The sequence below is a fragment of the Dicentrarchus labrax genome, unplaced genomic scaffold (assembly GCF_905237075.1).
Source record: "Dicentrarchus labrax unplaced genomic scaffold, dlabrax2021, whole genome shotgun sequence".
In the NCBI taxonomy this organism is placed as follows: Eukaryota; Metazoa; Chordata; class Actinopteri; family Moronidae; genus Dicentrarchus; species Dicentrarchus labrax.
In genome coordinates, this window is record NW_026136709.1 from 6,612,847 (window position 1) to 6,630,024 (window position 17,178).

Consider the following 17,178-nt stretch of genomic DNA (forward strand, 5'->3'; position numbering starts at 1 on the left):
GGAAAAATGTGGGTTTCTTCAAGAGCTCACAAAGCCATGAAAGCATGTGATGACAGAGTCTGGTGAACACACTCAATCACTCATGTGGGCACGCATGCCCACAACACACACACACACACACACACACACACACACACACACACTGAGAGAGATTCTCAAATGCACACTCACTGAAGGCTGTCACAGCAGATGGAGCCACTTAAATTTTGTTACAAGTACCTGCCTGGAATATGAGAACTGTTTGGAATCTGCGATACAATCTTGTAGCCAATGTAGGTGTTTTGTAGTGTAACTGTATTCTCACTATAACTATATTCTTCTGAGCTATTGCTTTTTATGTGCATACAAAAGCTTAAAGTGTGCTTTAAAATATACACGTACATGATTCCGTACAGTCACCAATTATTCGATTATTCTCATCTATTGAGGCATGTTTATCAGTACCTTTTGTAGCTACCTTAACACAGACAAAAAAAGACAAAAATACAGTCTGTGTTTATATTTAGACACCCTGGGCTGTCGACTGAATATTCCTCTGTGATGGGTGGGCTGAGAGCAACACTTTACATAAAAGCCCTAAGAATCCAGTGACTGGCATGTTGCTGCACAAGAACCATTTTTAATAATCAAATTCCCCCGTGGCTTGAGTAAGAAACGTGTGTGTGTGTGTGTGTGCGAGCTGTGTGTGCCCGTGTGTCTGTTCGTTCCTGTTCTCATTAGGATCTACACTACAGGGCCCTGCTTCAATGTTGTTTCCTGTATAGCCCATTACTGCTACCTGCCCCGGGGTTGGAAGTTGAAGCCTGAGACAAACAGCGAGCCGTGTGCAGTAAAATGCACCCGGGAGATTAGCGTGGCGAGGAAATCGGGGTGTGTAAGAGGGGTGAACTTAAGGTTGAGTCAACCTGAGGCCACAATGGGCTGTTGTGGAAAGGCGATTTCCAGCCGGGCTTTTAGTGTAGAGGGCAGGGGACAAAAAGGAAGTGGGGTCATTATGGTAGGGAGACATTTCATGTAATTTAATTCAGAAAATAGAGAAATACAATATTATTTATTTGTCCTTTAAAAAAAGTCACAAAATACATACCTTAAGAATACAATAAAAAAGTATATAAAGGTATATTGTCATATGAATATTGTCACTTTTAGACAAAGGAAGGACAATTGTGTGTGTGTGTGTGTGTGTGTGTGTGTGTTTGTGTTGAGTGTATCTATGTGAAAACCTCAGACTGTGATCTCACAATTACCAGGCAGGAAGCCCACTTCTTCCTGTTGTTTTTCTCCATTTTCTCTACCTTTTCCATCTCTATTTGTTTATGAAGTAGAGTCATACAACCTCAGATTAGTCACAAACCTTTTTGTGTACAGGGAACTTTCATTTTGTGTGGCTTCTGGCGCCCCCTGTGGACAAAAGCGGTAGTGTTTCCACCGCCTCGTTTGATTGATATCAAGGGGGGAATCCAACTGAATCCGACCTGGTGGCAGGCTATATGGAAATAACCAGTCTTCTGGCTAATGGTCCTGTTTGTTTATGTAGGTCATATAGAGCCACCAGTATTAAACTGAGACTGTCATAACCAGTTAAAAACTCCTTGTAGTAGCTTTAAATTGTATGTCTTTACCTCAATTTGCATCACCCTGGACAAACTTGTGTCTTTGCATTGACTCTATATGCAATCGCGCCGCCTCTGAAATTCACTGTCCAAAATCCAAAACAGCAATCAGTTAAGTTGTGTGAAGCATTTCATATGCTACAAACATACACGACTGTGACGTAAGTAGGTGCAGGTGCCAAATTCATTATTTCCCGTAGATGTTGCACATAACTTAACCTTCCTGGATGACAGGGACAAAGAGAGATTGGGTGTACTGCAGAAAACTCAACATGGTAGAGCGAGGCGGGGTTGCTCAGTGGCTTGGTGGATGTTTTAGTACCAGAGGACAACTTGTTAATGGACTCGTGTGTTACACCGGTCGCAACGGCCTCGCCGCTCGCTTGTTACAGCCAGTTTGGTCAGACAGCAGCATGTTTTATACAGCTGTGTGAAACCACAAGGTGGTAAAAGACAGAATAATACAGGAATGGACACAGGAATGGACACAGTTAACACTCTGCTTTGCCTGTTCTCTGCTGTGTCCTGTTCTTCTACTTTACGGTCATACCACAGTGGGTGCTCACAGTTGTGTGCCCGAGCACCCACGCAATCTGCACCAATGCCAGTCGGACAATTTAGAATAGCAGGGAAGAGGAGGTTGATTTAGAAAGGAAGGAAATCAGCATGTGTCTGTACTGACTCATGACATTCTGCTCCATAGACAGTACAGTCCAATCTGCCCCACATTTGTCTCCGTCCCAAGAAACAAACGGGTGCTTTCCTTCCGTGGGATTATGACGAGGCTAGTCTCTCTTGCGTGACTCAACTCATACTATGTCTGTGTTGTGCCAATTGCAATTTAGCAGGTGTTGGTGGGGACGGCTCACACTGATACTGTCAGTCACCATGTTTTCCAATTACCATAGCCTGCACACCAACATGATTGCCTGATTGGCAGTGTTATTTCCGTGGCAATTATTATGATTCTGATTATGTCAATCATTTCACTCTCTGCTCCGTGTGGCATCAAATAGCAGCAGCTCGAGCCGCTCGCTTTTTATTTCTCCTCATGTGTCTGATGGCTGTTTGAGGTATATTGTCTCTTTTTACAGTAGAAAAACTTTTTAAAAATTCATGCTCTGCTCCCCTCCAGTGCTATTACCTTTGAGCTCCGTAGCTCATTCTAAATTACTAACGGCCTGTATATGGTCCCCATAATGATCATTTTCACTCTCTGTCAGTAATAATTGCGAGGTTAGTTCTATTTTAGTGCAAGCTCAGGGCTTCTGGTTTTATCTTGCTACTTCTTGTATTATTCATGTCATCCTCGTGTCTTTGACTTTTCCTACAGCACCCTCCATTTAAACCACAATTACTACTATTACCACCTCTACACTCCTCCGGTAAGAAAAAGAAAAAAAAAGCCATTTTCTTCATTATCATCGTCATCGCCACCACCACCACCATCATCATCTATTTACTGCATGATTCAATTAGTGAGCCATCAGATAAAAGGTCACAGCTGTAATCAGTCCTTTGAGAACATGTTTTTTTTTTCTTTGCACCTTTCCTCTGTGCCTGATGTTAACATCTAAGGGTGGTTAATGATCTTTCTTACCCATTTCGTGACCAAGACGACTGAAAACGGCTGAACTTTTGAACTAACGCAGTATCCACAGCAACAAATGTGTCCGGCTGCGAGGCCTTCAAGCGATAAGCAGTTCATACAAAATTAGTGGAAATGTGGAGATTGGCTTTTGTTGAAATTTGCCCCACCCCCCCACAGTCTCACAAATGGATTGAACTGACTCAAGCCGGCTGCAAATTATGCGCAATATTCAAGCTCGTGTCAGCACTCCAGGCTGCAGTACATTTAGGTGTACATGCTAATGTGCTCAGTAATGGCTGTTTTATCTTTTGTACCGTATCTGCTGAATTGCACTGCGGTTTAAACGGACTGAAACACCAACACTACTATCTAAAGACGTTTGCTGTGCTCAGGTGTGGTCAGATTGCTTTTAAACCATCAGTTATCCAATCCAGGGCACACACTTCACAGTAGTTACATGCTGCACTGCAGCTTAAGCCTAGTGCAGACTACTGTTGCCATGATGTGCCTGTCCCAGACACATTGTGATACATCTAACACGAAAACCATTACGTTGACAATCAGAAGCTGCACTCTTGTTGTTGACTTTGAACAGAACTGCAGTGTTCTAACAAATTTGATTAAAATTTGACAAAAATTCAAGCTTTAAATTACATTATTAGTCATGCTAGTGACATGGCTCTACGTCTCTGTCAATCCATCACTATAGTCCAGACTGAAATATCGTTAACTATTGAAGTGATTGCCGTTAACATTTTGTTTAGACTACATGATCCCCCAAAGGATAAATCCTTTTGACTCTTGACCTTTTCTCTAGCACCTCATCTGACAGCTATTGTATGAATTTGCTGTGAAATTTGGTACATATGGTGCCCTAGAGTTGAATTAGCATTGATCCTTTGACTTTTCCTCTAGTGCCACCAGCAGGAACTTCTGCAGCCGTCTGTGTACAGTGTGTATAAAGGAGGTGGCAGCCAGCACACAACCCTGCTGCATTCCAGTGGAGGAGGATGACATGTCAGACATAGTTACATTACAACCCTCACATACTGGCATCAGTCCAGCAGAAAATCTGAAGTCCATCCAACAATGCCTGGGGTCACCTTAAAACTAAAAATGTGGGGATGAATTCTGTTAAAAGAGAGATCTGTGCATGTGTACCAAGGTGTAAAAAAAATTAACTCCCTCATACATTCCTTGCTCAAAGACATCCCAGCTTCCCAGTCAGTTCTGGGATTCAAACTTGCAACCAATTAGGTTATGAGCCACGTTCTGCAGGCTTCAGTATATGGATGGCAAATATATTCTATTTAGCTATAAATACAATTAATTTGACTCCCAGACTATTTCACACATCAGCTATTAAAGAAAGAACCTTAAGGAAAGTGTTCTTTATTATGTTATACGGTCAAGGTAATCAGCTTAATACTTTTATTTGAAGTGTAATACAACTGACACACTCACCGGCAATGACCTGTATCTGAATGAAAGCCGGCAGACTGCTCCCTCTCACACGCCCACATGGGTACACACGCTCCTAATCACCTTTAAACATCAACGTCTTATCTTTCCTGAACTCACATACCGTACGCCTGCCTGATCAAAGAGGAGAACAGCAGACTTCACTGTGTGTGTGTGTGTGTGTGTGTGTGTGTGTGTGTGTGTGTCTCTGTGTGTGAGTCCATCTCAGCAGCTGCTCTGTCAGCATACTCTCAGTCCGAGGACGGGAGGGGGTCCACGCAGCATGGCTAAAGAACTCATCAACAACCCCAGGCACTGTGCTTGGTGTGTGGGATGATGTGCTGCAGACTCAGCCCAGCATACACACACACACACACACAAACACACTCACTCACATAAATGGACCCGACTGTACACACATTAACATGCTTACTGTCTGCATTCATCCAGCAAATATGCTTGTTACCCACGACGGCGGGTATTTTTTTTAACGGGGGTTAAGATTCAGGAGTGCGGGAGCTTGTTATGAGAAACTAGAATGTGATTTGTTATGAATGCAAAGCACACAGCTAAAAAGCTCTTGGGGTATTTAGTCTCTGGCTATGAGCTTAATGAGTTTGCGTGTGCAGTGCTGTATGTGCTGCATTAACGTGCGCGGTGCATGCGTGTGCGTCAGCATTTGTGCGAGTGTGTTTGTTTTGCACTTGTCAAAGAGGAGCGCTCTCTCGGAGTGTAACACACTCATGTGATGGCTAGTGGCTGGAGGCGGTTGGTCTAATTCACTCTCAGAGGCTAATTCCATGCTAACAAGTCAGCGATGCCACATGCTCGTCCTTGCCCACAGCCCAGTGGGCCAGTCTCAAAGCAAACCAATTAGCCCGGCTCTCTCTGGGTCTGTCAACCCCTCCCCCCCCAAAAAAGTCATCCTAAACTTTTTTTTTTCATCTCTTCCCTTGTAGGCTTTTGAATGAAGGAGGTCCGTGAGGAGCGTAAAGGGGCGCATTAATAAGCCTGTATCGCTGACATGAAAGACGTCCAGCAAGAAACATCAAATACACTAGGCTAAGCTGCCTTGCCAATTAGCTAAAATAGCTATTTAGTGACAAATCTTCTGAAACCACGTCTAATGTACAAGTGAGGGGATGAATGCAGTTTTAATGGACGCATTAGCACGCTGAGGGATTCTTTGTGAAAACTTTCTCCGCTCTATCACTGCGAGTTTGAAGGGAGCGGCGAACATGAAGGTGTCAGACCTCGCTAAGTGAACTGACTTGACACTGTGCAGGATTGCAGCAGTTCCACTGTGGGAGTTGCTAATTGGATGGTAATTAATGGAATGGAGGCCGATAAATACCGTTGTGAGCAGGCTTGTCAAGGACATGGAGGTGATGGGAGGGAGTCGGAGAGCCAGAGCGAGAGAGAGAGAGAGAACGAGGGAGAGAAAGCGAGGGACAGACACCTTTTCTTCATCGTGACAGCTAATCCTCATCCCTTCATCCCCTCTCCTCAGTTCCTCAATGAAACTACCCCTCCCTCATCAGTCCTCCCCTTCCACTCCTCTCTTCCTCCCCTTATCAGGGGCCCCCTGCCTATTCTCCCCTGCCCCAACTTCACTCGTTTCCATGGAAACGCAGGATAAAAAGAGTTACTTCTAGATTAAATCAAAGATTTTGAAGTGCCGAAAATATTACAAGCTCTTTTGAATCGTGTTCCTCGAGTTCAGGATGATACTCTATTTTCTCCTTCCAGATAGCGAATGTGTGCCCCTTTCTTCACTGGGAAGAAAAAAGACAGAGCAGCACAGCCTATTCACTCACTAACGCAAACTATAAGACCTGTCTGTCTCTATGGGACCAATGAATGGCTGGTGAGTTGACAGTTTTTCTTTCCTCCTGTATTTTCTTTCTGCTTCGTTCTCTGTATTCCAGGGCTTTGTAGGTGTCCCACAAATCTGCTTAACCAATCTGTCAGCCGCCATCGTGGAGGTCCAGAGGAGAGTTTTGTGCATAATTGAATACCTGAACAGGATTTTTGTGATGTTGCTGTAGGATACCGCAGTCAGGAGTCTGATAAGGTTGCTTGTCTTCAAACATACTGCAGGTAAACTGTGTTGTCTTTAGCCGCTGTCTCTTTGATCCCGATTACCACTTCAGTGCACTACAATGTGTAGCTGGAAGGGTCGGCTCACTTAGCTTAAATAAACAGTGGCTTTTTTGGTTTGCTGCTGAGTTTACTAGCCAGCAGGCAAATGTGAAAAGCAAACGACTCGACTTGTTACCTGCCACTAACGGTTTGAGAAGACAATGACACTTACATAATCATAAATTAAAGGCAAAAGGTGTAGCAGGAGCATAATTGTTGGTTCAATTTCCCTGACGGTGTAAACATTTTTTAATTTAAACAGATTTTTTTTCAGATTAGGATTAAAACTATTTTACATATTTGTGGAAAAAGCATCTAAGCTTCAGACTGAGTCTCCTGTGTCCTGCCCCCCCCTTTTTCAACATGAACACACAGTGTTGCTTATATACCGTTGGCGAATTAAGCCATACATTCAACATTTGTTTGTACTCCTTGTAACGCAGCTTGCTAACATTAGAGTCCCAATAAACTCATGTCATATTAACACCTGCTGAGTTAGCGGCAGCTCCTGCACATCAAGTATTGTGTTCTTCCCACATAATACACAGCTACCACTAGTTGTCTCTCTTTCATGGGGACATGTCAAAATTCACAGGAACAAGTAGTCCAGATCTCAGTGCCTACCAATCCTCCAAGGATTTCTGAACGCAAAGTAGTTGGTAGTACTGTGGTGAGATCAACTGGAGATGTGGCCATTGTAACACGGAGAGGGCTTTTTAAAGGTCCAGTGTGTAACATTAAGGAGCATCTATAGGTAGACATGCAATATTATATTTATAGGTATGTTTTCATTAGTGTATAATCACCTGAGAATAAGAATTGTTGTTACCTTAGAATGAGCTGTTTTTATCCACAGAGGGTCCTCTTCTACAGAGTCTGCCATACTGAAATGCCATGTTTGTACAGTACCAAATATTTGGCTCTAGATAGGGCTTTTAACATTTTTTGCGAGTTTCACGCCCACTGTAGTTTCTCCTTCACGCTTGGTTGAGTGAGTTGAGTCCGCTAGATGCCACTAAATCCTACACACTGGTCCTTTTAAAATATTGAAAATGGATGTCACGAGTAAAGTTATATGGGAACAGTGTTTCCAGGCACAGGCCTAAAGACTTTTTTTTAAAACTAAGATTGTTGCCACACAGTTTTAGCAACAAGAGCTAGGAGAAAGCCCACAGTCTCCATTGGGCAAAGCATTTACAGACTGACTTGTGAGTGAGTGACCTCAGTATTCCTGACTTTACTCACTGATTGGAATTTCAATACACAGAAATAGAGAGTCACAGAGAAATGTACAGAATGCTGAAATCCGATCCAAAAATCTAGTTACCAATAACAACATTGTCAGTTGGAACCAAAATGTAGGGGGCGCTATCATGGCAGAAAAACAACACTTTAATTTAATCTTTTTGGGAAGAACAATTTTGACCAAATAAGTAAACAAGTCAAAACAAACATAAATACTGATTTCCAAGCAAAAATGAATTTTAATTTCTGTTGGAATTTAACAGTCTGTACAGAGCTGTACATTCAGACACACAGACAATCACAGCTGCTGCTACCAGGAGCTGACCTCCAATATGGCTGCCAGAGAGTCCTTTAGTCCGTCACCCCAAACCTCTCCATGGAAACGACTGTCAGTTGTCCATTTTGCTCAGTGCATATGAGTGACAAGAGATCCATAGTGACACCGGTAGCACGTAAAGCTTTTACCAGCAGCAGACTGAGTGTGTCCCTCCTTCACACATGGCCGAGTCCTGAAGGAGATCAAAGTGTGAACTATACCTGACTGGGGGCAAGCATGTACGCATGTACAAGGACACGCGTGTACACACACACACACCCACACACACACACCCACACACACACACACACACACACATGCACACATGCACACGAGAAAGTAGTGGCTTAATCTCAGGAGAGGAGTTGGATCCTGGACATCAGTCTTAAAAGAAAGCACGCACCATCAGTCCACAAGAGGACCATTTGAGCAGAGGCAGTCTACCTTACTCTCCGTCAAACTTGTCAAACCGCTCTGGTGGAATTCTTCTCCCCCGATGAATAAGTTTAATGGACGTTCAAGTTTTTCTCCGGACTGTATCCCCTCCAAGTGAAGAAATCATAGCTGTGTGTAAAATCTTCAATAAGGGGCGCGATTAAATGCTGCAGGACTTATACATTTTTAAATGCATACATTTTTTATGCATGTTAACAGGGTTGTATAACTTACGTCCTCCTTCCCTGTGGCTCTATTGTACCCGGTTGCTGAGAGCAATAGCATGCATCAGGGAGAAAGGATTTTGCAGATTGGGTTACATTTTTTTCTGCCTATGCCACCCCATACCGTACAGTGGTGCAGTGCTACCACTCACCAGAGTATGATTTATGAGGTACACACACACCAAATTGCACCTAATGAATTGCATTGCTACTGACTTGAATTTAGCACCCCCCCCCCTTTCATTTTACTGCTTTTGTTAAACATGGGTTAACTGCCACAGGAATAACAATCAATGCTGAAATGGTTAATGAGTAAACAGTGTGAGATGGAGAATATGAAAGATTGATTTGCTCTTGCCTTAAGTGGGATTTACAGTGTGTGTGTTCTCACGCCGGGCCTAAAGATTAACCCTGTGCTCCGCGCTACTGTTTGTGGAGGTCTAGGTTCATGTTACGGTATCCATATGTTCAGTCTGCAGCCCAGGAGGATGGGGTATAAACAGATCCCACACATCTGTCTGCATGTCTCAGATCTGCCTCCGCCTCCTCCCCGTGACGGATTGGGGGGGAATAAATTAAAAAGTTTAGCACACACCTGCATCAAACCGCAGAATTCAGATGAGCCGGAGGTCAGCATTCTGTAAATATGCCCCCCGCTCTTGTTAACGTGTCCCGGCTTTTTAATGGATCGACAAAAAGCCCACCTGGGACTCATGGGAAGGAGAGAGGGAGTGGGTGGCAGGGGAGCAAAAAGAAGAAGGGGGGGGGGGAGCGGAACACGGCCCCCGTCCGCTCGCGTCGTTATTTTTACAAGTCTTTACGACTCAATTTAGAGGATGGGAAATAAAACAAGCAGGGTGTCTGAGCTCCGGGGGCTGAGATGAGTTAGTGGGGCTCCCTGAGCTGTCAGAGAGCTCGCCGTGGCAGCATGGGGGTAGGGGATCAGAGGGAGGAAAGGGAGGGATGAAGGTGGTGGTGGTGGGGGGGTGGGAGGCAGAGCTGCCCTAATCAAGCAAGTTTATTCAGATCAACGTCAGTCTTTAAGTTTCATCTCAGCAACTTGAATCCTGAGCTGTAAGCTGAGGAAACCAGGGACTTCTCAAAGAAACAGCGCCCTTACTTTCCTCTTATTTAGCACGGAAATGTAACATTCAGTATCTTTTTCATCCTTCTCCAGGCTTTTAATTCTCCAGTAGAATGAGACAAACCTCTGCCCTGTAAGAAAAGGACATATTTTTCTGTTTTCTCATTACATTCAGGTGGCTGAACTGTTCCACATGGTGTTAATATTGCACTCTGATATTGACTTTTTCCAGCACGCTCTGATAGCACCGTGTTCATGGCACCGTCTGCCCCTCAGAAAGGCCTCCTCTCCTTTCATTCTCCTCTCCCCCCCTTCGCCGTTATTTCAGACCAATTTGGAGTGCACGCGCTTGGAGGGGAGGGGAGGGTCCGTAATTAAAATTCTGTTCAGCATGACAACGCTGTTTCATGCCTCATTTTTTGTCACACGTGGGATGAATACGGGATAAGCACAGAGGCTTTTAATAGGTAAATAGGCAGCGCTGGTATGTGTGCTTAAAGTGCACGCCGCGCTTCCTCCAGCACACAGGTGGAAAACAGACGCCAGACTGCAAGCTTATCAGCAACACCAGCGCGTGTTATGTTCGGTAATGGTAGAGGCTTTAATGCCTAATGTGAGCTTAAAAAAGGCTCTGCATTCACTCCGTCCCTCACTGACAACTGAAACTGTTTCTCTTGAACATGTTCAAGGATTCGTGTGTGTGTGTGTGTGTACACTAGACATGCTTGCATGTGCTGATTCTGTGATGTGTTTACTCATTGAAGGAGGAGGGGGGCAACACAGAGCCTCCTGGGATGCCGTCCACAGGGCTTGTCAACTACTGTCACTCAGTCATCACCCGCCTCCCGCCTCCCCCTCCAACACCCCTACCCCCCATATCCCATACTCCGATCCCCCTTTGCAAAACAAAGACGGCGGCAGCCACAGCAGCTGCATCCAAAGGGACCATCACTCCACCAGTGTTTAACCTCTGCTACTGCTTCTTTCTGTCTCGCTCGCTTCCCCTTGCTGCGCTATGTCTCTCTCCCTCTCTCCCGCTCTTCCCTCTCTCCCTCCTCCTCCTCTCCTCCTCTCCTTCATCAAAGCATTTCTGGCTATTTTGTTTCCCAGCTCTACAGAGAGTTATTGCTCATGACAACGATCACGGTCGTTTATTTTCTCTCCGCAGCCCGGCCTCTGTATGCACGCCGGGCTAGTATTACCCTATGATATTCAAGCGCTCTCTATTAAATATGCATGAACCCTGGAGATGAAAATTAATTTTGGGAATGTTCTCTCCCTCTTTCTCCCCTCGCTCCCTCTTTGAATGTTCAAATATGCCTTCATCTGCCTTTGTGTCAAGCCGTGAATTCATTATTTCATTTGCCGGTGATGGTGTAACACAACACAATATGCACGGGTGCAGCGACGTAGCGATATTGATCTTGCAGAAGCAAGGGGGCAACCAAAACAACTCTGGCCAAAACACATGTCGCAGGAAGCAAGTTTTCAGAGATTCACCAAGTTTTGAACAAGTTCGCCCTGAGCTCTTATCATTCATGAATATTTAGGGCCATAAAATGGGAAAATATTAAATTGAATTATGCATGTATGAAGCGATGGAAATCTGCAGTAGGACACTGCAGTTTTTCTTCTGTCTTTCTGTGCTACATGATCTCCTTAGCAACCCATCCCTCACTCCTGCCCATGATACGTGCCCCGACAACCTTCAGACTCCAGATTTGGGCATGTATGTGGGTGCTGTCCATTCTGCTGCACAGTAAATCAGTGAAGAGTCCTGGAAGAGTGTGTGGAAGACTGCAAACATCAAAAACATCGCAGACGCAAACGGGGCTGGTTGAGCAGGTTGTGTGGGAGGTGAAGCCAACACAAGTTGAAGGATAAAACAAGAACTGCTTTAAGAAACAGTCCACAGCAGTGGAAGGATGCTGCTGACTTAGACGTGTACTGCCATAATGACACCATCTTGTATTATTAGTTTTAAATTTCCATTAGATTCAGTCTTAATCCTAAACAGAGTGTCACATTTATGAGGATCTATTGGCAGATATGGAATTTATTATTCATAGGCATGTTTTCATTTGTGTATAATCACGTGAAAATAAGAATTGTGTTTTAGCTCAAAGTTTGGAAATGGGCAATCAGCGAGCTTGGCTCTGCCCAAAGGTAACAACACACTCCTACCAGCGCCTCGCAAGCTTAATAATTAACAAGTTATATCTGGTTAAACAAGGCATAAAAATGAAAACTGGGGGTTATGTGCCGGGCCATGGGGCAACGTTAGGATTCAATAGTCATGGAGAATGTCCAATATTCACTCTCCTTTCAGCTTTGTTTTTACTCTCCACTAACTCTGGCTCTTCAAAGACTAAAGGCTACACTATGCTCGCTATCTCCGAGCTTACTTGCGCAGTCGTTTTTTGGAGGTTTAAAGCAGCTGCTGGGGCGCCGTGGTAGCAGAGTCCTTACCGCAGTGACCTGGGTTCGATTTCCGGGGCGGCCTTTGCTGCTTGTCATCCCTTCTCTGCCTTCCCTATCCATCTCTCCAGCCGTCACTGTCTTCTAAAGCATAAAATGCCATAACAATATCTTCAACAACACGGTGAGACCGGAAGATGGAGATGAAAACAATGAGCTAAAAGATGCTATAAAGCTCTGTAGAGCTGAGGGCTGCTGCAGAGTCAGGTTATAACCCACAGGCAGTCATATGATCCATTGTTAATATGAAAATATTGATTATAGCAGCTTTTTTTGTCCAAGAAATCTCCTCCTTGTAGAAAGAAATAGGTACTACATTTTTGCTAACAAAACGATAGCTTTGCACTATTGTATTTTAGCGATTCAGTGTGACACTAGAAGGTTTCTGTCGCCCTGACGAGCTGACCGTTCAGCAGAGGGGGGAAGCTTTTGGCTGCTCCACACCAGCCCCCTTATGGCCTGCATTCACTCACACTGAGGCCATCTGCATAACTGCATCTTTCATGAGGTTTGGTCAATGCCCAATCCATACTGTATAGGCCTTTGTGTGTGTGTGTGTGTGTGTGTGTGTGTATGTGTGTGTGTTAAAGGGAGTGTGTAACCCTGCATTTTATTTTCTTCTGGCTGGCTCTACATATTTTGTCTCACTATGCCTTGCGTGAATGTCTTTTGGATGCATCCATGTTGTGCTGCGATTGTGCTCTCACCTGATCGGGACGCAATCTCTGCGATGTGTCATAGACTAATCATTGGGGTCAGCAATTGAGCGGTCCCTCTTTCGCTTCGCCACGAATTAGCACTCTCACCCGAATCTCTTCATCACCTTCATGGCTCCTACCACTGGCACCTTGTTTAAGCCCGGTCAATATCAGCAAAGAGGGATGTGGGTGACTGTAGTTGCTAGATGGCCACTGCAGTTCTTATCTGGTAAAGTGGTTTTTGATTAGTGTTAATGGCCGGGACTAAATAGCCTTCAGCTTTTCCACTGGCTACACCTGTTATGTGTGTGCGTTAGTGGGCCTCTGCGCTCAAGGGCATGCTAGCAATTCATCAAGTTGAAAAAGATACATCCAGCGTGCAGTGACAAACAGGTTTTATGTCTAAACCTGCTCCCTAAACTTTAACCTCCACCCCGTCTGGTTCGCTTTTAGCTATTTCGAGAATGCTGCTTGATGGTGGCTGAGGTGCAGAGTGTCTCCCTGCAGCCACAGCAGAGGAGTTTCAGTATGTCAGCAGCACTGGGGATACACACACAGTAAGAATGAGGCTTTTCTCGTTGTGCATACTCTAACCGCGATCCACTCGTGGCCCAGAAAGACAGGCTGCAGCACCCGCTCTCCAAAAAAAAAAAGCCCCGCTCGGCATCTGGTGCAACAGACAGCCTTGCATGTTAATGCAGAGTTAATATTATTATTATGAACTGCGAGTGACTTCGCATGTTAGTGAGCGCTCTGTCAAATTAATGTCAGTTCCATTAATGCCGCCGTCTATTTCGTGTCACAAGTACGCTCGCGTCAGACTCCCGCCTGCTCGGGCTCACTGGGGCTGGATTTGGAAACACACAAAAGGAACACACACACACACACACACACACACACACACACACACACACACAAGCACAGCCTACCTCATGAAAAGATTCACACCCCTGCATCTCAGCAGTAGATACATATTTACACATGCACTCACACACACACACACACACACACACACACACATCTTTTCTCTACAGAGGCGAGAGACGAGGGGAGGAAAATGAATGTCCTGACTCATTTATCACATAGCCCCAAAAGTACAGATGAATCCAGTGATGAAAATCTGTCCTGAGAAATGTCAGGAAGATATTAACTCCAATACATCAAAGTGGAGCTGCAGTCTCAGAGCTGACTGCCAGCCGATGCTCCGAGCCTTTAGTTAAATAGGGGGAGCAAACCAGCGCCGATGTAATTTTAGCCAACTCTGACCATTTGTCACACAGAAACGAGTAAATAAAGACACAAGTCACTTCCACCCGGAGAATAACATCCGAAATGATGCAGGGCGAATTGCATTAGCGCGCAAATGCCATTCTTTAGATCTGTCTGATCTCAATGAAGTGTGAGAGAGTGAAAGCAAAGAAAAGAAGAGGGAAATTGCCTTTTCATGTAGATTTCACTAATCGCTTCCCTAACAAAATACGGCAGACTTGTACTAATAAGTAAGTTAAGGCTCAGTGGACAGATAGAGTGAAACAGCACAGAGGCTAATGGAATTGAGAGCTTTCCATGCCTCCATGGGTGTCTTAATTGTCAAAAGGAGATTCTCGCAGGAGTATTTCGCCACATGCCTGCTGGATTGTGGGAAGCCTAAATTGGAGTGCGATTCACTGGGCTTGTTTTAAGCCAGAGCTTCTCTTGTGTGTGCAAGGTGGATCAAATCCCTTATCCAACGTCTGGAAACAGGTCCTGTGATTCACTCCTTGTTTATTTGGCAACCGGCTCAAGCGAAGTATACGTTTTCAGTGCAGCCAACAGGGACTGCAGCAGACTCGTATCTAAAATCTATAACTGCTACTGTTCTGTGCTTTTTCATCTTGCACTCTCTCCTGGAATGTATTACGTGCTAATTTATTTTTGCATGGATTTATTTATTCATAAATATTCATTATGAATGTCACATATGTGATTCATTAGAAAGAAATATTGCTTTTTCAATCTCAGCCAGCTAAGACTTATTGGCTCTCCTTGCTATTGTTATCACAATACCTTCACAGTGATAGTATTTTAGCATTGCTGCTCCTCACTAGTTATTACAGCACCAGAACTTCCAACCACTCTGGTTCATTAGCAGGGAAATTGGACTGTATGGGACTCCATGAGAGATAGAGAATGTGCTTTTAATCTAAAAAGGTCAATGTGCGCGAGCTATTTTGGAGATTCACCGCGAGCTTATAATTGGGGCCTTGTCTGAAGACAATGTAGAATTAAATGAAGACAAAGTTACAGAGCGTGCGGTTGGCCTTTGATGAGAATCAGGGAGTGAGGACCCTTCATTTGCAACCTTTAATCAGTCCAATGAGATCAGATTCGCATGCGATTCTAGAAGAAAAGAAAGTGGGGGGAGAAATGAAATGGTAATTAGTATTGATTACCTATGGGCATATGACCCCGCGGTCTCCCTTTGCATTCTTAAATCAACCCAAATTATTGGATTTACTAATTTCATGCTCAGAGAGAAGTAGCCAGCAACATGAAAATGCCTCCACAATGAACCATGTGCCAATTGGGGTCCGAGGAAATTATAGCGATGGGAAACGAGGCGTCCTTTTGTGCAGAGGCGTGGGAGTGAGGCTGAATTAACCACACCAGTTTAAGTTAAGGATGATAATTATTCTACGAGGGTCTGAAGGGAGTAAAGGTGATTCAGGTAGCTTTTTCTACAAATTACATTTCCCGTCACCGCACTGTCGCTAAGAGATGGCCTCATCCCGGCCCTATATGCATGTAATTACTCACAGTTAAGATAGAAAAAAGGTCCATTTAGGCGAGAAAAAGCAGCCCAATTACATGTATACACAATTAATACACCCATGGGAAATTGAAATTTTCTTTCAAATGATAAGATTAATTCCTAATTATGGCTGCAGACACACACGTACACACATATATGCACATTCACACAAGGCCTCACACAGTTAATCTACTTTAGAGGATTTAAGCCACCATATAGTGAAATGGTGAAGAGCAGAAGTGGACAGCAACTGATGGAGGGAATCCGTGTCATACTGCACCCGATGAACCCGGGCACCGGCGATGTGACAGTGCTCTGCCGCCATCTGCTGGCTCTTAGGTGGAACATTTAAAAACACCAGCACTAGTGCTAAATCGGGGGGGGCGTCTTTAATCTGGCTTTAAGCAATTAGTTTGGTTTATCAGAAGATGCTTCTTTAAATTCTGTTTCCATACTTCCTGCCCGACATCTTTGGGTTTATTGGAGAGGATGAAAATACTGGAAATGATTTTTTTGGGGAAGTGGTCTGAAGCTGGTTTGCTGTTAGATTGGCCTGTTTTGCATGACAAATTGAGCAATTTCCCCTTGTTTTTACAAGATATTTATATTAATCATGTTTTCCATTTGTTGCCTTTATGTATTTCTCTACTGTGTTTATATTGTTAACAAGCTGAACGACAACAGACCACCATCAAGGAGCAATTTTTCTTGAAAGAGAATGAATGCATTATGAAATAGCCCCTGGGCAAAGACATGCAAAAGGCCCCCCACCCGTCCTACATAACAGTAAGACACACGGTGAGGTTGTTTTTTTGTCTCTTATGGTCATTTTGTTCCTCTATGTGTTTGTTTGGTAGTCGTTTTGTAATTTGAGTTCGAACTGAGGCTCCGACCCAGTGGCACCCTGCCCCTTAGATCCCCCCGGGCCTCTGCTCCGTAGGCCTGTTCAATAATCCTTCTATGGCCACTAACCTGCTGGTGGGGGATCCTTTACAAGCTCTGGTGAAACCCAATGAAATGTATCTGATTCAAGTGAAGATCCAAAACGTTATTTCAGGTTGAATTTTTGGGAAACGTGTATCAAATGATGCACATCAAGA

The 17,178-nt window shown here is 44.3% G+C and overlaps 1 long non-coding RNA gene across 1 annotated transcript in view; it reads left to right on the forward strand.

Moving 5' to 3' along the window:
* LOC127369490 (uncharacterized) overlaps positions 1–17,178 on the forward strand; it is a 42,181-nt gene that overhangs the window by 12,361 nt on the left and 12,642 nt on the right. The window contains exon 2 of the long non-coding RNA XR_007886082.1: positions 6,415–6,532. This is a non-coding gene — a long non-coding RNA (uncharacterized LOC127369490). The remainder of the gene's footprint in view (positions 1–6,414; positions 6,533–17,178) is intronic.